This window comes from Catharus ustulatus, chromosome 3 (genome assembly GCF_009819885.2).
Source record: "Catharus ustulatus isolate bCatUst1 chromosome 3, bCatUst1.pri.v2, whole genome shotgun sequence".
Lineage (NCBI taxonomy): Eukaryota > Metazoa > Chordata > Aves > Passeriformes > Turdidae > Catharus > Catharus ustulatus.
The window spans coordinates 40,383,365-40,406,582 of record NC_046223.1 but is presented as its reverse complement, the minus strand read 5'-3'; the positions used below and the strand labels follow the sequence as shown (position 1 = coordinate 40,406,582).

Here is a 23,218-nt window from a genome sequence, read left to right as displayed (position 1 = left end):
CAAAGCCATGTACTGAAAAGCTCTGTCTTTGGTTTATGAAGAGAATTATGATTCTTGCCAAAAATCCTTGATTCTTTGCTTCAGACAAACTTGATTCATCAGAAAGACTTGTTTTTGCAGGTCATTCTTATTTTTGAAGATTATCTTCTGAAAACAAGAGCCTTCTTTGCTGTCCTTTTGATACATGGGATTTTGTCATGCACATCCTTTCCCAACTGAATGAGTAGTGCTGTTTTAGAATTTCAGACATCCTCTGGATTCTAAATGTACTACAGCAAATACACCTTGGGATGAATCTCTGTGATAGAAGCAATACTGCTTTCAATGATTGCATTTAACATAATTTAAAAATATATTTACTGGTTTTGCAAGACATTAATGAGTTTTGGAAAGTTTTCTAAACTATTTAACATCCTTTGAAGAAATCTAGTACAAAAAGAAAATGTTACTTACATAAAACACGTCAGGATGCCGTGGAGGGAAGAGCCATTTACTGTGCTCAAAGCGGAATTAGGACTCAACAGCGTGCTGAGAAAGTTAAACTGACTATTAGCCAGAGCCAGCTGCACCAGAGGCTGTTTTCAGATATATTTAATGGGCAGGGATCCAGCATTACTGTCATATCTACTTCCATCCTTTGCCTGTCCCTGCAGTATGTAGTGGTATTTTCATATTGTATAAAGCCTATTTAGTAGTGAAGATCCTTTCTTGAGCGATTTTATAGCTTCAAGACTTAGGCAAAGCAAAAGAAGAAACATCAGCACCCACCTCAAAAAAACCCCCCAAAAAATAAAAATTCCCCACATATGTAGAAACAAGCATCAATTTAAAACATATGTTCTGAGGAGGTTACACCTGGTGGTCTCCTTTTTTTTTCCCTTAATTTTTAATTACTTTTCTCTTAACAGCTCCACATGACAAGATATCTCTCTTCCCAGCCCAGAGGGTATGACTGAAGCGCCTGTTTGACTATCCCAGTGCTTCTCTCACAGCTGTACTGCTAGCTTTGCCTTCTTACCTTTGTTGTTCTTACTGTTTTTCCTTAGCTCTTGGGATTGGCTAACAGAATCTCTGCTGTGAAGCCCATCTACAACATGGCAGGGTCATTGTTTCCGTCTGGCAAAGGAGGTTTTGTTTGCAACAGGTGACAATGTGTTGGTGCAAACAGCAAGCTGTGTGTAATAGTTACTCCACAAGCTTTGAGGGTCCTTATCAGAGTCCCTCACTCTGTGATACATACAAAAGAGGACACGAAGCTGGTCTCTGGAAAGGAAATACAGAAGACTTCTGAGCTTGTGCCAGACCCCAGTGAAGTCCAAGTGAGGGCCCAAGTGTTCTGTCATTATCCTTTCCTGTTGGCACATGGAGCACAATGGGACAGCAGTCCTACTAAGAGCCTCTAGGGGCTACTGCAGTTCAATAAATCACAATAAATAGACTGCAAATCCAGTTTTGAGTCTGATATGGGCTCTGTTAATCTCTGGTGTGCTGTCTTGGACTTCAGAAGAGTTACATGCAATGGAATATTGCCCACTGAGCCTTTGCTGACTGCTCTCGCATTGCCATGAAGGAAAAAGGATCACAGTGAGTACAGACTATTCTCTCAGTACACAGTTGTTTTGTCTTGTTTTCCTGGGGGAAGAATTAGTCTTTCAGTACTCTTTCCTGCTTTGTTCTCTTCTTTCTGATAATATTATAAAAGTAGCATCTTTAGCTTATGCTGGGCTCTTCAGAGAACACACCAACTTTGTGTACATAACAGTTTTTTCACTTTGCTAGTGCATTAATGAAATTTGCTTTTATTTGAGTTAATAAGAATCAATGTTTTACTAATTTTCTCTTTAAAGATACCATGCACCCTTGATAATTCTCTCCCACCACATGGGGTTTGGTTCACTGTGAAATGCTGCACACACCATACAAGGCATAGCAAGAGAATCTGCATGTGAGAGGAGCAGTGTTGAGAGCCGCACATTTAAGAAACTCAGAATTTAGAAGGAAATCTCTACAGGATATCAAAGCAAATTTCACTCCAAGAAGGTTTCAGTTTGTCGATAGATGTAGCACAAAGGCTTCCTGTTGTTTCACAAACAATGAATCTTCTCCAGCCTATAAATAATGCAAAGACAAGTCTCAAGATTTTTAAAAAATTCTGCTAGCTTGAGGCTACCTACCCAGCATGCCTCCTTGTTTACAACTTCCCACTACAAATGTATATTGTGTTTGTTTTCAGACAAACATCAGCTTTCCCAGCTCCTGCAATTAACCTCCAGGACATATTAGCAGCAGCCTTTTAAGCAGTTTTTACAGCTAGTGATGCTGGGCAGCACGGTCATGGAGTGACTGGCTCTATACCATGGAGAAGTGATCTCTTTGGCAGGAGGTGTGGTGCAGCCCCTTCACCTACAGTGCTAATGAGTTACTGCCATCAGCTGCCAATCCTCAGGAAGAACCTGTTCTTCAGGTAAACTCCCTTAAAGCCATTTATAAAGGTAAAATGAAAAAGTGCATTAAGTAAAGGTGCTGCTACACCTTACGTAGATCTTGGGGTTATAACCAGGATCTACACAAAGGAACAGATTTGTAAAGTTCCATCTTTTTGTCCAAAGGTTGTCCTTTGTGTGAGAGGGCCTGAACTCCCAACATCTCCAGGAATGCAGGTGAGTGCCCTTACTGCTTGGGTCCTCGTCTGATTTTGTTGGTCTCTCATACTGCATTTTTCTGTGCAGGTATAGTAAGCCCAGGGGAAAGACCGTGTGCTTAGGCTAGCGTGTCCTGCCAAGGTTAGGGCCCCTTGCACAGTACTCAGTCGTGCTTGGTCTCTGGTAGGATGCCGAGGGCACAGACCCTGTGCATGCCCCTTCCTAACCAGCAGGGTCTCGTAGGAAACACAGGTGCTTGTCTGTTTTGTTTGGTGTCGGATCCTGTCCCTATGGCAGGGTGTACTCTATAACAAGTGTTTGTTCATATAGCTTTTAGAATCTCATAAGATTGTAGATGCTCAGAAAGAGGTTTTGTGTGCAGTCAGGAACACAGAATCCTGGGCATTTATAGAGCTTACAGAAAGGAAGACAAAAGTCAAGACACTGATGGAGTGTGGGCAACCTAGGAGATCTGGATAGCAAGTCTGGAGTTAAACAGTTAAAGTCCACTTTCTTTCAAATTCATATACTTTCATTCTTTATTGGAATGATCCTGAAACATGTTGTTCAAAAAATCAAATTTAGGTCAAGGACAATTTAGTTTATAGCTCTACACTTCACATGAAAAATTTATAATGATGAAAAACTTCTGTCTGGGACCTGAGTCTTGGCTAATTCTAAGCAATCTCAGAGTTTCCTCTTTGTCGTTATCCACTGTGGAGGCTTTTTACACATAAATCAGAGTTTTTAAAAGTGAATGCAATTTATTTAAAAGTACATTTGAGGTTCAAGAAGAGACAAATGGTTCATTCTAATATAATGTAAGACCAATATGATAACGGAGTATGGCACACACCAGAGAGCTGGATTGATTGTTGGGATCAGTCAGGGAACAACTGCAAGCCATAACCATCTGTCAGACTTTTGATGCTGTACAGGAAGCGGCATCTACCCAGATCTTTCCAGTTTTCTAAATCTTGGCTGGCAGGTGTCCATCCACACAATGACAGCAATACAACAAACTGCTCAGCCACATTCCGTGACTGGACACAGAGAAATTCCCCTCTCCTCTGCTTTGGGCTGATTCACTAAGGATAGAAGGAAGTAGTTTCTTGAACAAACTGTCACTGAACCATTGCACCAGTGATACCTATTTAGGAGCTTTCAGCCTAGCAGTTGCATAATCATGAAGTTTACCTGCAAAGTATAAGCAGGAAAAAGGCTCGAGTTGTGAATTTAAGCAAGCAGCAAGGGGGAGGGAAGGTTCACAAAGTCAAATGGTTCTGTTTGTCCTCCAGAAGGTGAATTGTTCTCAGGCTTTCATTAGCTCTTAAAATTCCAGCTGCACATCTAATTTCCAGGCTTTACATATCCAGCTGAGGAATTACTTCCTTACTGCCCAAGTCAGGTTTTGTGTTCTACAAATGCTCTACAGAAATATCATTATAAATCCATAGCTGAAAGGGTCTGTGCATCTTAAGTGCTCTATCGTTTTCTACCTCTGAATATTCTGCCAGCAGAGATTTAGAACATTGGCTCTGTAAATGCTTTCATGTCAAGACTAAAGGCAACACTTGTTTAATTCATTCTTTGACCCAACAGCAGCTTTATCTTAGGTTATCACTTGTTAAGCTCTCTAGAATGTTTTAAACATGAAGGGGGCTGCTGTGTATATATACCCTGTCTATTGTATTTTACATGTACAAATTTGACAGTAGTGATTCATAAACATCAAAACCATTTCCTTTCTGTGCTGCAAATTATGCTTTTTGTGAGCTCCATTCACAGGGTGGGTAACCCATCAAAAGAAAAAAAAAAAAGAAAATTGTATTTATCCTTTACTCAATCTGTAATTCTTTATTGTAGGTCACTAGAGGTCACAGATTTATATATATTTGCTTACATGGATATATTTTCATATATACTTGTGTGTATAAAATGAAATTTTTGTGTGCATATAAATATACCTGTATGCATGGTTAGGGCACATGGGTATTTATAAGTATAAATATTCACACACATGAGGACAATTTTATATGCTGTGGTGTAAATGGAGGACTGGAGTTATTCATCAAATCTACTGCAACCTGATTAGAATAACAACTAAGGTTTGCTGTACATCAAAGTAATTTACATTACTCTGTGTAAACCCATCATTTCTGTAAGCATAAGATTTATCTCTAAATTGTCAAAACACAACTGTACTTAAAATCAGCATCTAATAATGACCCCTCTGAAATAACATCAACAGAATCCTTTTGGATTTGCATTAGATAACATTCATTACAAAGTCAAAAGTTTTGTATCATAGAGTCACAAGACTCTTGATATCAGTCTGTATATTTAATCCCAACAATGTTTCTACACCATAGGACAGATAACTTTTCACCAGAATATCCCATTCTTGGGTTGAATTCTGATTGCTCTCTGAACATTATGACAAAATCTGAGTACTTGCCATCCTCTTATTGGCTCTTTTAAAAACCCAAAACAACCAGCCAAAGTAAAAAAAAAAAAGAAAAATCAGCAACAACAACAACAACAAAAAATCCAAGTCAACAATTGGGAGGGAGCCTCAAGGGGAGGCTTGCAATGTCTTACACAACATTCCCCAATCCAGACAAGCAAGGACCGCAATGCAGACAGAGCAGTTTAGCCCTGTGCAACCTCTGTAAGGAGGTGCCAATCAGCTGGGACACAGGCATTGACAGCAGCAGACCTCTGCCAGATGCCTTGGCCCTGAGTAATTACTTGACTAGATACGTTAACAGGAGTAATGTGAAAAAAAAAATACCCTGAGTGGAAGAATAGGACAGCAGAAGTTACAGCTGCACCAGGAAGGAGGTAGTTTAGAAATGTGGGAGACATCTAGACACAGCTTAAATTATCTGCTTTGTAACTGCAAGTAATAGTTGCCAGCAGCAAGTGGGATAGTTAGAAGAGAGATTTCTTTTTGACACCTGCTTGTTTTGAAGCACTTTATGGTTTTAATAGTTTTCAGTTGGTGCAGGCAGCAAAACCTATGAAAAATAGAGTATGGAACAGCAGAAAAAATTAACTGGTTGTGGCAAGTGTACAGAACAGACAGCAGGGTGAGCAAGAACAGTGTACTAAAGTGACTTGGAACCAGTCCTGACAAGTAAAACCGGATGTTACCTAAGTGGGATTCAGCTCCAGTAGTCCCAACTGTTAAAAAAGTTAAATGTCTAGTCAAATCTAATCCCTTGCGCTCTAGAGGCTGATGAGGCACCAGCACAAAAGACAGCTCCACAGGTTAATGAATCCCAACTATTTGGAAGACAGCTTAACCAGACAGATCTGTCCTCTCAAAGGAGTAAAAGCAAATACGAAGGATAAAACATCCTTACTTTTTCCACATCTGCACTAACATGAAGTGAACCCCATTTATGACCCAGACTCATGCTCATAAGGAAAGAACAGTACTCTAAGTACCCAAAGTCCTCTGTTTTTCATGTGTGGTTGCGTTGGAGGGAAATAAATCCATAAAATACTCCAACACCAGACTGAGAAAGGTGTAAACAGACAGCGGTAGGCATTTCTGCTAAACTCTCATTCATATGCCATGAAAGGTAAAAGGTTTTTAACCATATAACTATAACCAAAATATCAAGGGTAGGCTGAGGTCCCTGATGAACCAGACACCAGAAAAGCTTTCAATTGCTAGAATTTTAGTTCCATTTTGAGTTCAGAATGGCATCTATTTCAATTTGCTGCCATAACCTATAAAAAAGGAAAATCCTAGCTCGTACTGAACAACAAAACCATACTTCCTTTTTTTTTAAAGAACTTATGCATATTTTTAAGAATTATAAAGAGTTAGAAAGCCATGAGGCCCGTTGCTGCTAATGATTTTCTAATCAATGCATAGATTTTTCTTAAATAAATAGATAAATCAGCTGTCAGTACTGTTCTTATTCTTCCATTAATGTCATTGCCAAGAAAAAGGTATGCATATAATGTAATATGCTCCACTGGCACTGAGGCAATGACTCCTTTTTAGAGTGTGAGTAGAAGAAATTATTTCAGACATATATTTTGAATATCTATTTGAAGCTATCATGTTGCAGTGAATAAAATGGGTTTATCCCTGCTCAGTCTGCAATCAAGTGGCTTAGTGTGCTGATCTCATAGCTTTAACTTTCTTGCTTGGCAGGGGATCACCTCTCTTTGCTGCTCACATTGAGCAAACTTGCAGATTTCAATCCTTCTGGAATTCTTCTCTGAGATAGTGAGCTATAGTGTACCTTTTGGCCTGCAAAGAAATTGTGAGTCTGGGATCATTCCCCTCAGACAGTGTAGGACCTCAGACAGGGGCTGTTGGTGAAGAAACTTCACCATCAACATCATTACAAACAATATGGCCTCTTAGCAAAATGCTTGAAACACATGCAGAGAACTAAATTAGCCATGAACAACAAACCCCAGTCTATCACCACTTTAGAAAAAAAAATAAAAAACCAGATGGAATCTATGGGACTAAAAACCCTGAACTTGAATGGAATTATCTGGGGGTTTTTTGTTTCTTTGCAGGTCATACAGAAGGAGAAAACAGTGCTACCTTTGATGTAGTTTTAATAAATATTCAAAGTCCCTTCAATTACTGCCTGAATAATTACCGTGGATGCAAATAAAATGGGGAAAACCAGAATGACTTTCTGGATTTCCTCAGGGGAACGGACTTTGGAAATAGCAGCACTGTATTGTATGTGAGGCAACTTCAAAAAGAGAGGAGAAAGCTGAGAATAGTAGGTGTTGTAAGCCTCTCAAAGGCACTATGTTGCTGTCTGTGCATGCAAAAGAGTTTACATTAGCACTAAAGCCTTCCACCATGGAGAGTGGCCAGCTACAGTTTCTTGTCTTTGTGACCTGAGGGAAGTCTCTGTGCATTGCCTTGCTGTCTGCTTCAGTGAATCCTTTACAGCAAAATAAACCTGGCCATGAGAAACAGAGAATGTTTGCAAGCCAGAACACCCATGAAGACACTTCTCTTGGTAGTGAGAGTTTAATTCCAGGGCATTTTGAGCACATCTTGTGCTTTGATCCACCTCTAGGGTTTTTGAGACCAGCCTATTGCAGAAGCACACCACAATCCCTCTTGCGATTCCCCACAGAACTTAAGGAACACCACTTCTCTCGTGAAATCATGCAGGACTTTGTGTTTAAACTGTTTTTAAGCCATTAGAGTTGAGGATATATTGTTGTACTGTGCTGGTGAAGAACAGTGAAAGGTTTAAATGGTGTCTCTATAAAGGCTGAGATCACCAAATCGTATTGTTCTCTCATTCTAGAGGTCCAAGAAAGCTTTTAATTCATATTGAGGAAGAAATATCTTGTTCTCTCATTCCATCTCTCAAGCTACCAGCTGGACAGCCCCATAATTTCCACAGTGACAGTGTAGTAGGGTCCTACTCTAAGGGGTTTTTTAATTTATTAGCTCAATGTCCTCATTATAGTTATTACTTCATCTGACTCTGTGGTTGCAAGGGTGTCATATGCCTCAGTGGACTCTATAGCCTGCCAATTTTCTATGAATTCCATCATCACACACTGTGTGGACACGTCTTCTCAGTCTCAGAGAATCAGGTAGCAATGACTCAATATCATGTGGATATGCAGTCAGCTCCTGTGATGCTGCTGTCTCCCAGTGGATCTGAAATATGCTGGTCTTAGCAACAGTACAGCTTTCTTAAAACTTAAAAATTAAGACAAGGGTTCAAATACGCCATGCCTTGGTGAAGCCATTTGAAAGACTCAGGAATATGGAGGATGAGGGATAAACACTTTGGGAATCAGAACGTAGATATGAAAGTCATCATTCTGCGCTTCAGCTTCCTGATTTGCATTTTATCATTTCTTCCAGTAGACAGCAGCATTAGTGGGCCTATATGGGGAATGCTGGGCTTCATCTATTCCTATTTCCATATAAAGGGCAGTATCTGCTACTGGCTCTTGATACTCACATTTGTGTTTTGGGGAATGTAACCTGCATCAGTCATAGCACATGACAGAATTCTGCACAGGAAACAGGATCCTTCTGGTTTGCTATCACTGCTTAAGAAAAGACTCACTTTCTGATTGTCATTCTAGTGATCCACAACTTTCTGGGTTGATTAGGAGCTATATTTATTGTGTCTTGCCTTCTATGACTCAGCAGCAAACAGGCTTCCATTTACAAACAAAAGTGCAATGACATCAGCAGTTGTCAAATACAAAAAGACAACACTGACAAAGACATTTTGCTTTAATGCTTCTAAGCAGATACTGCAGGTAACAGAATGCACACACACGCACAGGGAAATACTCAGCACGGAATTTTAAAACAGTTGCCAGCACTTGTGTCTTGGAGAAAGAAATGTTGCTGCCTGCCTCAATAGCAATTGGTATTTTGTGCTCAGCTGACCAAAGATGAGCACAGCAGTGGCCGTGGGCAGCTGCAGCAGCTGAGCCAGTGAACCCTGGCATGGAGACAGAGCCAACAGGTGTCAGCCAGGCAGGCAGCACCCACGCACAACACCAGCCTCGTACGAGACCTCAGGAAGACACGGAGATGGTGCATGCCCTTCCAGCTATGTTAGGCACTTCTTTGCTGTTACAGCTAGTTTCTGCATGACCAGTACTGAGGGAGAGGGAATAGTTAAAGGCAGGGTAGTTGTGAATCTCTGTGCTACTCTGTGTATGGTCACTGAGCTCCTATCAGTGACCAAGTCATCCATGTTTTCTGCAGACAAGCTTGCCCACTAATCTAGGGGGAGACAATATGCCAGGCTTTTCTGGAGCAGCCCTAGAAGCACTGCTGAACTTTGTGCCTTGGGAGCAGTCAAAACAATCCTGTGAATTCCTTGTCAGCATCTAATAATTTTCTTTAACTTTTTCCAGTTTTCTATGGGACTCAGATAATCAAGAAGCTAATTCATTCCATGGATCAGCTTTCTGCTATAATCGGGTATCCTGTTTGGCATTTCCTTATCTGATCAGCTAACCAATTAGTTTCCCTTGTACAGAAAGATGAGTACATGAGGACCACTCAGATGAGAATTGATCAGGACTTGTTCCTCAAACAGAGCCCAAATCAAACCTTTTCTGATGCTGTCAGTGGGTGCTACCCAGCTTTCAAAGACAGGTGCTCATATATTTCTGACCTTTTCTTCCCACTACAGAGAAAAAGGGCCTGAAACACAGAGAGAAAGATATTTTGCTGTGGGCTTACATTCTTTCACCCATGTTTCTCTTTCTGCCTCTTCTAATTCCCTTGATCAAGAGTCTCTTGATCTTTTGGTTCTGAAAGTCATCACACCAAGTTTCAAACATATAAAATCATTCATAACTTCTCCCTCCAAGAAATATGTCAAACTTCTTTTGCATGTTTATCTCTGATCCTTTTTACGGATACATTTAAGATTTCCCCTAAATTAACATCCCTAGTCTTCACCTTGCTTCAGATGATTCCTTTTTCATTTCAAAATTAAATGCCAGGTTTTTTTGATCCCAGGAGTGAAACTGACTTCTTACCTCTGTTTTTTTTAATAGCTGAGAGGAAGCATTGTCACTTTTGAAGCTTCCAGCTCATGATATTTTCTGCTTGAACAGAAGTTTAAGCATAGCCAAAGGATGTATTTTTCACCTTAAATAATATGACACTTCTCTAAGGTCAAGAGGCTCAACATATAAATGGGCATGAATTTTACAGAAATCAGCTAAATTAGACCAGTTGAGATTCTGGTTGGAGAAATCAAAAGCAATTTGTTCTAGAAAGAAAGTACAGTTAGAAATTGACTTTAAGTTGCTTTTCTTGACAATGCATCATTTTGGTTTGAGGATGTCAAAAAGTTGTCTTCTGAATCTTTGTACTTTTTTGTGGTCCAATTTGGGTGTAAGCTCACCTTCACACCACACATTCACTTGCACTTACACCTTGCTTTTAGACTGGGTGCTGAGCTGACATGTCCATGAAAGCTGTCTGACACATCCTATGGCTGTCACTGAACAAGACTGAGTGGCCTCTTTTTCTGCTCGTTGGTTTCCCATACTTCAGTGGCTCTCCTGTTCATTTTTGGAGGGTCTTGTAGCTCTGCTTCACTTCCTACACAAACTAGCTGCTGCAGTAGGCTGGAAGGATCCATGCCCATTTTTCTTCCACATTGCCATTTCTTCATGCATTTTTCCTCTCTATCCAGTGGAAACAATGACTGAGTTAGGTGGTAGAAGTTTCCAAGTCCCAGCAAATAAACACACAGTTATGAATCCTTGACTTCTTTTCATCTTCCATAATTAAGAGCATTCCTTTCTCATGTAGCTGGGAAGGTATACATCAGCACTGACACCTGGCCAGTGTATTTGGGAAATGAAGTTTGGTGGAGACGCAAAGTCCCCAACAAAGAAACAGAACATGATCTCTTGAGTACTGTGATGGCTCTTCAGAACTGAAGTATTTCATGCAGTTTCTTGGTTTGCCTACTCAGGTTTTAAATGAAAAATTGAAAAGTTCTGTGGGAAGCAGAACTATTTCATAAATAATTCACTGCAACTGAAAGCTCGCCTCTCTGTTGCAAAACACTTGGATGTAGAACTTTTCAGTTTCTTCCAATTAGGACAAATGTAGAACTCTCTTTGTGCTGTCCTGGGCCTCAAAAGGCAAGACAGTTCTTATCCTGTATCTTCAGTAGCAATAAACGTTTGATCAGCTTGTGTGCTTAAGATACAGGCATGAGAGGAAGGAAACAAGGCCTAATTTACTGGAAGTTCCATTGAACTCTCCTCAGAAATTATTGAACTTGGCACTCTTTAGGCCAGGGATAAGGTTTAGTGTTTTCTTGCTTGCTTCTGTTGTATGTTTGCATTGCTCAAACACCTATTTTTTTACCCACATTTGTTTGAAAAATTCCAGCCTTATTTCCTATTCTGTCATTGCACGGGGTTTGTCTGCTGTTTGCTGTAAATGATATTTTTCACTGAGATTGATTAAACTATTCAAATACCTTTATGCTGATATGCTTCTAAACTACATTCTGTAATAATTACTGAAGATAAATACTTGTTAAAAATAATTATCCCAGTTTTGGTGTAAGAGAGAAAAATGAGACTGCTAGTTGCCACATGGATAACGTCAGTTGAAAGATCACCAAAAGCCACCACAGCTGTTTTGGCAAGTTTTGACTGCATGTCAGTTAGTCTCTCTTCCAGCAGGATATGTGTTTTTAATCCTCAGGACTTCCAGAGTTGGTGGGCACCTTTTCCCTGATCATCTCCCTGTTTTCTACCTGACTGCTGGAATGAGGGTAACATTTGGTAGAGGTGGTACCTAAACCCTCTGGCTGCTTTCATCATTCTGTTAAAGGGAGGAAACGAATCAAAGTGCTGCAGAAAGAAAACAAATGGCCAAATAGCTGTTGAAGCAGGAGGTTCCAACTCATTGGAGCTCAGCTCATTACAGGCCATATGCCTGAGTGGATCCTCTCACTGAGGGCTGCACCCAGCTATGGAAACAAATGTGAAAGTGCCTGTGGTACATCAGGCCTGATTTCCTATAACCATCTGCAACTACTGAGAACTCCGAAAATAAGAACCTGAAGAGGCTGTGGGGCTAAGAGGAGAGAGAATCCTTGACAAAATATAACCTGATTATATAAACTTCCCAAATATTTATGTAAAGATCATAAAAGACAAAAATAATTTAGCTCTTCAAGCTCACAGAAGATGATCTTGTTTTAGTCCACAGGCTATATTCATAAATGAGGCAGCTCAATATAGGTAGGGAAATAAATTGAAATGCTCTTCTATTTTTAAATATCTAGATATTTTTAAACATCATAGGGTTGAATCAATAGTTTCTTTTGACGGATAGCACTAGCTGTGTAAATGAGGGACTAAGCACATGACTCAGGTCCTGAATGATGGATATGTTACAGAGACTGAATGACAGAACTGCCAGAATAAGGTGAACAGAAAGGGTGGAAGAAGTCTATTTTTTACCTGGCATTTCAGTTATCTTTACTTGGCAGAACTCTTTCCAAGACCACTGAAGTGTCAGGCCCCATCCAACCATTTCAATCAGGTGTTAGGAAGGCTTAATTATCTAGGAAAGGGAAGCGGCCACCAGCAACCAAGAGCTTGCTCTAAAACTGCTATATTCCCCATCCTCTCTGTAGAATGCTTATTTCCTCACAGGGTTTAGTTGCTTCAGGGCTTATTCTGGAAGACACATTCCTGTGAAAGTGGCTTTGCTAATTTGGAGAAAGTATTCCTAGTCAGAATAATGAGATATGCACTTTTAACTATATTCTGGAGGAGGTGCTCCACTCTAAGTTCTTATCATGTCCTTAATTCAAAAGGGTTTCCCCAAAGAAGATAATGCTTCATCTCTCATCATACCTTCCATATTTCTGTGGCCATTTCTACAGCTCTGTGGCCTTTTTATGCTCTAGATTGGGATTATGTCATCTGTCTCTTTGCACACATAATTCACTGTCACAATTCACTACAGCTATGTCAGCCCACCCACATTGTGTAAAAAAGATGACGATAAGCTTCATTTCATTTCATTTCATTTCATTTCATTTATACTCCCCCTCTATGTAAGAGACTCCTGTCCTACCTTTGAAAACTTTCACTTTATTTTCCACTTTGGTGGCTTGTGCCTCCCTTTTTCTATTGTCCAATTGAAAGCTTTTTTATGGCTTTGAGTGCCTTGCTTAACTTTCCCAGCAGCACACCAAGTAAGCATGCCCTTTATAGCTAAACTGAGCTGTGCTGACAGCACTGGTCTGTCTCTGGTTTGGTTTGAAATGCTGTTACATGAAATGCTAGGAAGGTGTCTGGACATGGTGCAGAGTAGGCACCACATGCACACTGTTAGAAGACATTAGTAATCCCTCAGTGCCAGTTGCTGTCCTCATCTGTGTTAGTTCAAAGGAAAAAAAAAATATATGTTACAGTGTTTTCACCTGCACAGGATGGTTTAAATAGCCTTTCTTTTCATGTGACAATAAACAAAACTAGATATGGAAAGTAGGTTTCTCAGAAATTAAAAATATTGTCTTACAAGTCTTAATAAATTTGCCATTCTTTGCTTCTGTGTTGCATAGAGGTCTATTAATTATGCTGCTGTCTCTGAACATGGCTCCAAAGAATGGGGTGACCACCTTTTTCAATAAAATTGCAGATTTACAATTTTCCAGCTCAGTGAATTGTTGGTATTTAAATATATTGAAAGGCCACTGCCAGACTGTTCTGCCTTCCTGTGCTGCATTTTACTGAGAAGGGAGGTGCTGGAAGGGTGCACGAGAAGAGAAAGAAAAGGAGCAGAGAAGAAAAAACAGGGCAGGAAGGCAGGCAGATAAGATGGTAGGAAAAGCTTTCAAGATCAGAAGGAATTTGAGTGTCTGGAAGGACCTAAAGCTCAGAGGTGAGTGGCCCTTGGTGTCTCCTCAACCCTTCTCTTGCTCCCAAATGAGTGATGAACATTCCTGGGACCCCAAACAGGGCAAGGCTGATATCTCCCAGGAGCCATGGTCTGTCACTCTGGCTGTGAGATGGCGACAAAGCTGGTCTAATTGCCTTTTGCCTCATTGCCCAGGGAGTATTAGAACAAAGCACAAACTCTGTGCCATGCCTCAAATCCAGGTAGGTTTGACATGACCACACAAACATTGGGATGATTCCTACTTTTTGTCAGCTCTCTTTGGCTGGGAAGGGGAAGGATGGGTCTATGGCAGACTTTTCCTGTCCTTGTCCTCAATTGAAAATTGGTTTTATCCATCTGCAAAACTGAACATTCTTTTGGCAACAGGCAAGGCAGTAAGAAAAAATAATGTTATCTGCATAAAAATTATCAGAATGTAAAGGGATGAGGGGGTAGCAACAAAGGCAAAGCTGGGTCTTACATTTTTGTGTGTCTGGTTGCATTCGTATGTTGTGACACATAGCTAAGGAACATCTTGTGTTTGCCTCACCTGAGTATGACAAACAACCTTTCTTACAGATACAAAATAATAAAATATCCAGCTCAGAAAGCTCACCCTCTCCTCTCATTGCTTATGGAAACAGTAATGCTCCTGAGGGCACTTGAGTACTGCTGGCATTGGACACCACTGGCGGAGGAAGCATCATGGCAATCTTCTGCTAACAGCTCAGCTGAATGCCAGGAAACTGATTTAGAGGTGAGAAAAGACTTTGGGTACTGGATTATCTGCTGAAAACAGTGCCAACTTGTGCCTGGTTTTAGACATGGATGGACCAGCCCAGGACCATCCCTACTCCCTGGTTGTGCTGCGAGGAGTGGCTGGGCTGTGCCCAGCACAAATTCCCTGACACAAAGTCTCTCCTACCATTTTGTTTTGAGGGCTGCAGAGACAGAAGACAGTCTAGAGGACCTTTAAATACTGGCTCCCTGATTTTCTTCCACTCCCTGTTTTTGAAACTAAGCTGCTGTGATAACAGCCAGGAGGTTTTAATTCTCTCCTCCTTTGTAGGAAGTTTTACTGTAAATTTGCCCTGGCTTCCAGGTGGTACACACTGAATTCTCCTGTGTGTGAGCCTGAAAGAGGAGACTCAGTTTCCCTGTTGAGAAGCCTTCTGAGGGAAGTCCTACTGCTAAAATAGCATTCTTCTCTTTTCCCTCTTCCCATTGTCCTTCTTTATCCTAACATGCCACACTGCATATACAGAGGTCTGTTCACACCTGTGCCCTGTAGTATCAGACAAAGATTTACTTTTGGTTAGCTTGTGTCTGTACTTGGATGACCTTGATGCAAATCTCACTTGGAGTGCAAGCTTTCTATGAGTTCAGTATGTAGGATCACCTCCCCACAGATGACTACTATATATCTGAGACTGTAACTTCTGTCTCCCTCCAGAAGCCAGAAATTAAGAGAAGAAAATATGTCTAGACCACAGTGCATCAGATTTACTTCATTTCTGGTTTAGGATGAGAAAAAAACCTCTCAGAGGAGCAGTTTCTTTCCGGCCACCTCAGGGAGGCCATGTTTGTAGTAGGCATCTCCATTATGGATAGCTTCCTTTAGCCAAATCAACTGTACTGCAGCCATTCCTGCCTTAAATTTTACCCTTTATAACCTGAGGTAGCACAGACATTTTCCTTTTCCAGAGAGGTTGTGAAACCTAAATACTGTAATGCTTGCATGGCATCTACATGGGGAGGTGACAACAGTTTGGTAATGCTTATCAATCTGTGAGCATGATGAGCTGCCCTCCAAAGGCTGCCAGGGAGGAGCTCCTCTGGCACTGGCACCTCTGCTCATGAGGAACACAGGGGGCACCTCCACTGCCTCATCTTTGTCATGAATTGTTAGTAACATGGGCATGAAGTAGATGGTTTGTTGCACAAAACACAGCACTGAAATGTCAGCCTATCTGGATGCTGCAGTCCCTCAAGAGAAGTCACAGTCATACACTAGCAGAAAGTAAAGGCATTGTGAAATTATTGACAAGGGAGAAAATGGAAAGACAGTTTGATGCAAAATGTCTTTTTAATTCCTTTTTATTGAAATTCCTTTACTTTGTTTACAGTAATTTCACGATTATAAGCTGCACCATTTTGACTAAAATTTTGGTCCAAACTTGAAGTGTGGCTTATAATCAGGTGCGGCTTATATATGGACAAAGAATGAAAAGTTGCTGTTTTAGTTTGGAGGACAGGTGTCTGCTCAGAAAGGCAGGAGGTTCTCTTTGAAATGGAGAATGTAAACCCCCTCCCTCCAAATTATTGTAATTTTGAAATCAAGGGGCTTTCAGGCAAAAATATGGGAATTAGGAATAACAGTTCTTTTCTAGGGAAATTCAAATAGAAATACAGTACTACAAAGAAACAAACTCCAAACCCTGACAAAGTCAGAGTACAACCTGACACCCCGTCAGGCAGGGTGTTGGTAGCAGTCCCATTAAATGGTGGCTGCATCCTCCTGCAGTGACAGATGTGATTCAGTTGGAGCAGTGCTCCTGCAGAAGGTGCAGTTTCCCTCCAGAGTTCCAGTGGTGATGTGGAGAAATCCGGTTTTCCTCTGGAGTCCAGTGGAGAAAGGGGCTCCCTTAGTGTCCCAAAACCTCTGTTTTTATCTTGGTAAGAAATGTTGGGCTCTTTGCGCTGGCTGGAGCAACTTCCAATGGGATGCAGTAATTTTATCAGTCCCACAGTAGGACTCAATGGCCATTAGCAGAAAATGACTCCCTGGAGGAAGGATGGGTTGTGAAAAGATAAAGAACAATGCCCTGCCTGGTTTCAATGGATGGCCCATTAGCAGAATACCTCCCACGGAGATAAGGATCAGTGCCCCCACCCTCAACAGATGGTGTTAGAATAGATACCTTTTATCACACTCTGTATTGTAACGTGCGGCTTATAATCAGGTGCAGCTTATATATGGACAAAGAACGAAAAGTTGCTGGCACCTGGAGATGCGACTTATAGTCAGTGCGGCTTGTAATCGTGAAATTACTGTACATTCATCTCTATCACACAGGAAAATCTAGGATTCCAGCAAACCTTTATCTATTTTCAGGTTGTGTTGTAAGAGAAAGGTTTTAATTTTGCCAAAAAGCATTAAGTTTACTGAAACCCTCTTAAAAAAATTATTGTCCAAATACATATTTCACTGCAGCTTCCTTGTATTTATTTACATGTCACTTTAGAAAATTAATTTTACTACTTGCTTTAGCAAGATCAGGAGTCCATCCAAATTACTGAGCATGTGTCTGTTTGAATATTATATTTTTCTCTAGAACCTTTTTCATGAAAGTCATTCTGTTGTCCATATTCTTCATTATTAAAATTCTAATATTACTTTTTCCTAATTTTTGAAATTTTTAATAAGTCACAGTTCTGTGTTACCACTTTCTTGATCTAAACGTGGCAGTAAATAGTTGTTTACAAGGCACAAAAACGTATCACAATAATTAAGGCAAGGCTGGGGCTCTGCTGGTGTTGGCTTACATTGCTGTGGAAGATATGCATACTCATTATGAAAACTCACCTTCCGAAAGAGGTAATTGTTTGCAGATACAAACCAAATTTGTTTCTTCAGTATATTTTAGTATATTTGCTAAAATGTCTAACAGTATGTTCTCCTGTATTGTTCAGGTGGATTTGAAAGAGTGCTTTCCCTCTCTTGACCTCTCACAGGCACACACACACACACACACACACACACACACGTGCACACATGCACAAACACTCACACACCAGAGACAAGTGCACAGAAAGTTCATCAGGCATTTCAGTATGTGTTAGGCCCCACAATTCAAAGCTGGGTTTTGTGTGAGGGGATTAGGGCTTTGACTGACTTTCTATGGCATATGGAGAGTGAAAAGTACAATAAAGAATGCTAAAGACTAGAGACCAGATAACAGCATACATCAGCAGCTAATTGCTATGTACACTGTACAGCTGCAAATGAAATACAGCAAGAGACTTGAACAGATTATTTTATATAGGATTATAGCAATAGTCTGAGAACAAAGCTAGAAATTCAGAGAAAATAAATAACAAAAACAGTTGGAAGGCCTATGAGGTTTTTTAAAATTTTGTAGCTGGAAGGGTCTTCTATAATTATTTTCCAATACAATGTTGTATCTCCCTCAGGTTGGAAAGAACAACTCCTGGCTGCTTTCATAACCCAGACTAGGAGCAGGGGTGCTTACATCCTGCAGGGTCCTCCACTTTTTCTCACAGCTACTGTGTGCTGCAAGAGGGAGAGGTGAAAGGGAGCTGAATCTGGGCACTAGTGTAGAGCAGGGTATGGGGCATAAAGAGGTTCTGCATGCCTTGTCTGTGCTCACAGCATTAAAACATCATCTCTGTCATGTTTTGCTTTACCTGTGGGGTGCTCTTGTTCCCTCCTCACCAGCAAGCAGGGGAAGAAATGGAGCTGGTGCCTTCTGGGCTGCACACAATCCAGTGCTCCAGGGCTGTCCCCATCCTTCTTTCAGAGAGGCTGCCCTAAGACACTCTTTCAAGCTTCACACAGTCTGCAGGAGCCACTCCTCAAATCTTTGGACATTTGAGTGCCTTCCAAATGGGGCTTCATTTTGCTCAGTTAAAGAGGGTGTCTTGTTTTATTTAAATTAAGTCCTGTTGTAATATGATTTTTTTGGGGAAGTAAGATGCATATGCCTTTGAGTAAAGAGAAGACTATCACTAGGCAGTGATGTCAGCACACAAAGAAATGAAAGCAATACCAATTTCCTCACTGATGCTCTGTGCTTTCATAGCAGAGTGGGCCAAGTTTTATGTGGGAAGACAGTAGAGAATTGGTTCAAAGGAATTGCAGATAAACCACTTCTGCATGACTTTTCAAGAATTATTAATACTGAAATGGCTGGTTGTCAAAGAGACACAATTACTTTCCATTTTGTTAAATGTACAGTTTACAGTAGTGCTAGTCTTTAAGGTGCTGTATAGTTTGTTTTTTTCTTTTTTTCCTGTTGTTGATAAAGGCTTTTTGTCAAAAATGTGGCTATTAAACCATTATTAGTCCCTCATCTCCCTTGCACAAATGGGAAAACATAATGAGTTTTCAAACTGGAAAAATATTTAGCATCCTAAAAATGATCTCTAGATTGATTTGAAGAATTCATCCACCTGTTGTACTGAAGCTTTACTGAGACGTGTACCGCTTCTGACATATATATTATAGTGCATTATTCAGAAGTGCAAACACCTTGTAGATATCAAAGGGATAAATAACTTTTCTGTTAGGAAGCTAACTTTTCTATTGAAAATATTTTGACCCCCCACTAAAAAGAGTAAATAGACTAATTGAACGAAACAGCTTTTAAAGCAAACTCAAAAGTTTGAGCATAAAATATAACCAGCTTTTGTTTAGTCTTCTAAGCTGTTGACATGCACAGTCGTTTTTCACAATGCAGCCTCAGCCCCATAGCCTTTTCTGGTTCAAACTCTGCAGCCAGGCTTTGAACAAAAAGTGCTCCTCTAAGTGTGCTGGTGAGCACCCATGGTGGCTGAGTGCTCAGGTCCCCCACCAGGAAGAAATCATGCTGGTTTTCTGCAAACCTGCTCCAGAGCCTCCAGGTGGTTGCTTTTCCATCAGGAGAATATTCATACAGTGAGATGCCATTCAAGGTGACTACGGACAGCAGAAGTACCATTCAGTGAGCCATAACAGCCCACAGGCTGATATACCATTGTATACAGCATAAGGGAGAAACATGTGCTATGGATTCCCCAAAAGGCTTTTGAGTAGTTAGTGCTACTTTGGAAATATGTTTAGGGCAACCAAGATTTGAATCTGCCTCCAGTTTGGTGAGAAAGCAGCAGTTGGTTTTAGACTCAGTGGATGGTAATGGAGGGGTTTCTCCAGCAATCAATTTTATAATTTATTTGTACTTATATAATAACTACAGTATCATTATTATACATATATATATATATATATTTGTGTATATATATTACAATTCCAAGCTTTGGCGGATATAATTTTACAAGAATTGAAAGCATGTGAACAAAAAATGTGAGCCTGGTTTGGTTCTTTTGTTTTCTCCCCAGTACAAATGTGGCACTGTGCAAGCAGCTCTCAGATGGCTACAAGTTAAATTTTGTGCCTCTCTAGAGTAAGAAGGCAATTTCATTGCAGCTGAGTGTTCTGCAGACAGAGTGGCTGTAAAAATCTTCAGTCGTTTGTGTTAGTCACAGAAGTAATAACTTTATTACAGGAACAGAGGCAGATTGCTGATGTTTTGGGGTAATGCTTTTTCCTCTTCATATTTATTGTAATATCAGACAAGGTTTTACTGGTGTCACAAAGACATTTGCTATTAACATGCAAAAGGATTTGGTCTTGAGAGATTATGGGTTTAGATAAATTGAACATCTATTTTTTATTTTATTTTTGTTGAATCTTATAAAATATTTCCTTATAATTTTAGCATCTTGATTATTATATCTTCTCCTTTTTACCACACTGAACTTCTTTTTCTTTATGCTCTTTGGTAGAGTTTTCTATTTCTCCTTTTTCACCAGGTAGGTTACAGCTATGCCTGTATTTCCTCTTTTAATTTTGTTTTCATACTGCTAAGCAGAGCCAGTAATTTGGATGAATTCTTACTGCATTTTCAGGACTGAGCCCAGTACAAGTGGTCTGTGAAGCTGGAAGGACCTTCTCCACTGGGATGATCACATGTTCATGTGCTCCCACTCTCACAAAAAGGAAAATTGGTGAAAATGGAGAAGAGGATCATGATAATCTGTGTAGACAATTCAGGTGTTCCATAGCAGTCCTGTGGACAAAGCAGTAAGGTGGAGCCAAGCCAAGTCAAGACACCTAAAGTTTTTGACAAGAACACTTACCTTAACATACCAGCACTCATGTACTTGTTTTAACCTGATGGAGTTATGTATAACTGATGTAGGGGTTGGGAAAGTCATCTGACATCAGCATAAGGAAAATTTTAAGCTCTCTCAGTTTCTAGCACATGATTTTTGAGACATTTTAATCCTCTTCCTTTCAAGTGTGGATTTACTGGGGAGGTCGAGGGGTCATTAACACTTCCCCTGCTCCTCCACCATTAACAGGCAAACTCATCAAGGTCTGGTGTTGGATTCTATTATTTCATTAATGCACATACCTCTATTTGGGCTTTTTCCTCCAGCCAAATCTTCATCATCTATTTCTTTAACAGTATTTGAAGTTTAGAAATTGTCTTTCATTTAAATATCATCAGCTCAAAGCTCCAGTAACAGACCTTACTGGTTTTAGACATTGCAGGTGTTCTAGGAGGAAGAAAGGAGGCTTGCCCAAAATTGTTTTGCTTGCTATTGCAAGGACCAGAGCCACAATGGACAAGCTGTTTTACCCTGCTGCACCAATGATTATATATCACTTTGTGGGCAGTAGAGAGGGGCAAGATCTTCACCAGGCAGCCTCTTGATGCAGATTGACAAAACAGATGGAACTAAAACGGGATAACTGGCACCATATCAAATGTGGTAAAGCAAGGATAGCTCCTCTGCTGCTGTAGATGCAGGCTGATATCTGCCTACATTAACTCCCTTTGAAAATCCCTCAAGGATGCACAGTTTTATACGGCCAAATACCCCTCCTTATGTAAATGTATTTAGTCAGTGTCATTTTATGGTTATGCACACAAAGGCAGAAGAATATGACATCACTAAGTGCACCCTCAGACACCAAGTTGAGTGCTATGGTTTACACACCTGAAGGATGAGATGCCATCCAGAGGGACGTGGACAAGCTCCAGAAGTGGTTGCATGGGAATCTCAGGAGATTTAAGACCAAGTTGAAGGTGCTGCACATGGATCAGGGCAACCTGCACTATCAATACAGACTGGGGATGAACAGATCAAGAGCCTGACAAGAAGGTGGATGAGAGGCTGGACATGGCCTGGCAGTGTGCACTTGCAGCCCAGAAAACCAATCATACCCTGGGCTGCATCAAAATCAGGGAGGGGATTTTGTCTCTCTGCTCTGCTCTCATGAGACCCCATCTGCAGTGCTGCACCCAGCTTTGGGGCTCTCAGCAAGGACAGACATTGACTTGTTGGAGTGAATCCAGAAGAGGGCCACTAAGAAGACCAGAGGAAAGAAGCACCTCTCCTGTGAGGAAAGGGGAAAAGAATTTGTACTGCTCAGCCTGGAGAAGAGACCTATCAGGGTGACCTCTCTGTGGCCTTCCACTACCTGATGGGAGCCCACAAGACTGGAGGAGAGTGTCTGTTTACAAGAACATGGCACTGGATGGGTTTCCCAGAGAAGTTGCCAATATCCCAACAAGTGTTTAAGGTCAGGTTGGAGGGGGCTCTCTGGTCTAGTGAAGTTGTCCCTGTCCATGACAGGAGGGTTGGAACAGGATGATGGTTAAGGTCTCTTCCAACCCAAACCATTCCGTTATTCTATGATTCTGTGATACTATGACATGGAGCTTATTAAGCTAGTAAAGAGTTTTCTGTGTGTTCTTTCCGGTTTTCTTAAGGGTAAGCTTGTTTGTCTTCTGGATGGAAGAAATGTGTTTAAGAGGCTACCTAGGTATTTTGGATCACTTGCTCTCTGGAAATACCCAAAAACCCAACCCAAAAATACCCAAAACACAACCCATGTACACTGAATTTATGAAGTCAGAAAGGAACTGACTTCTGTTACGTACTTTAATGCAACAGAAACTGAAATTATGACCATATGATGTGTAGTGAATGCAAGTTATGGGGAAGAAAATGGCACATCACCTCAACATTCATTACTTAATGACAAAAGCTGATGACATAAAACCTGCTGTAGTTGGTCAAAGTTAAGTATAGTCAGGTTGGTGTAGCACTCTGAACTCCAAATATCTATTTGACATTCTTCTTAAGGTTATATTCTTTTTTCCCCTCCCTTCTTGAGACTGGTTTCTTTTTCATTCTTGTTTTTTTGCTTCCTTCAGAGTTGGTTTTCTTCAGCCTAACCCTCCTGGGACAAACAAAGATAGAAAAACTTCAGTTTGCTGTTATTTTACTCTGCTTTGCTTAGCCTCTTAAAGTTGCTTAGTTGCTTTAGAGACAGACACTTTCTGGTATGTGAGCTCAAGATATC

General features: G+C 40.6%; 1 long non-coding RNA gene across 5 annotated transcripts in view; it reads left to right on the top strand.

The window, feature by feature from the left end:
- Positions 1-22,053, top strand: part of LOC116993512 — a 48,066-nt gene extending 26,013 nt beyond the window's left edge. For 3 of the 5 annotated variants that reach the window (XR_004417311.1, XR_004417310.1, XR_004417313.1), the window contains 6 exons: positions 1,047-1,584; positions 2,234-2,464; positions 2,610-2,660; positions 13,745-14,064; positions 14,641-14,818; positions 20,749-22,053. This is a non-coding gene — a long non-coding RNA (uncharacterized LOC116993512). The remainder of the gene's footprint in view (positions 1-1,046; positions 1,585-2,233; positions 2,465-2,609; positions 2,661-13,744; positions 14,065-14,640; positions 14,819-20,748) is intronic. The other 2 variants (XR_004417314.1, XR_004417312.1) reach the window with 2 other exon arrangements.
- The last annotated feature ends 1,165 nt before the right edge of the window (positions 22,054-23,218 follow it).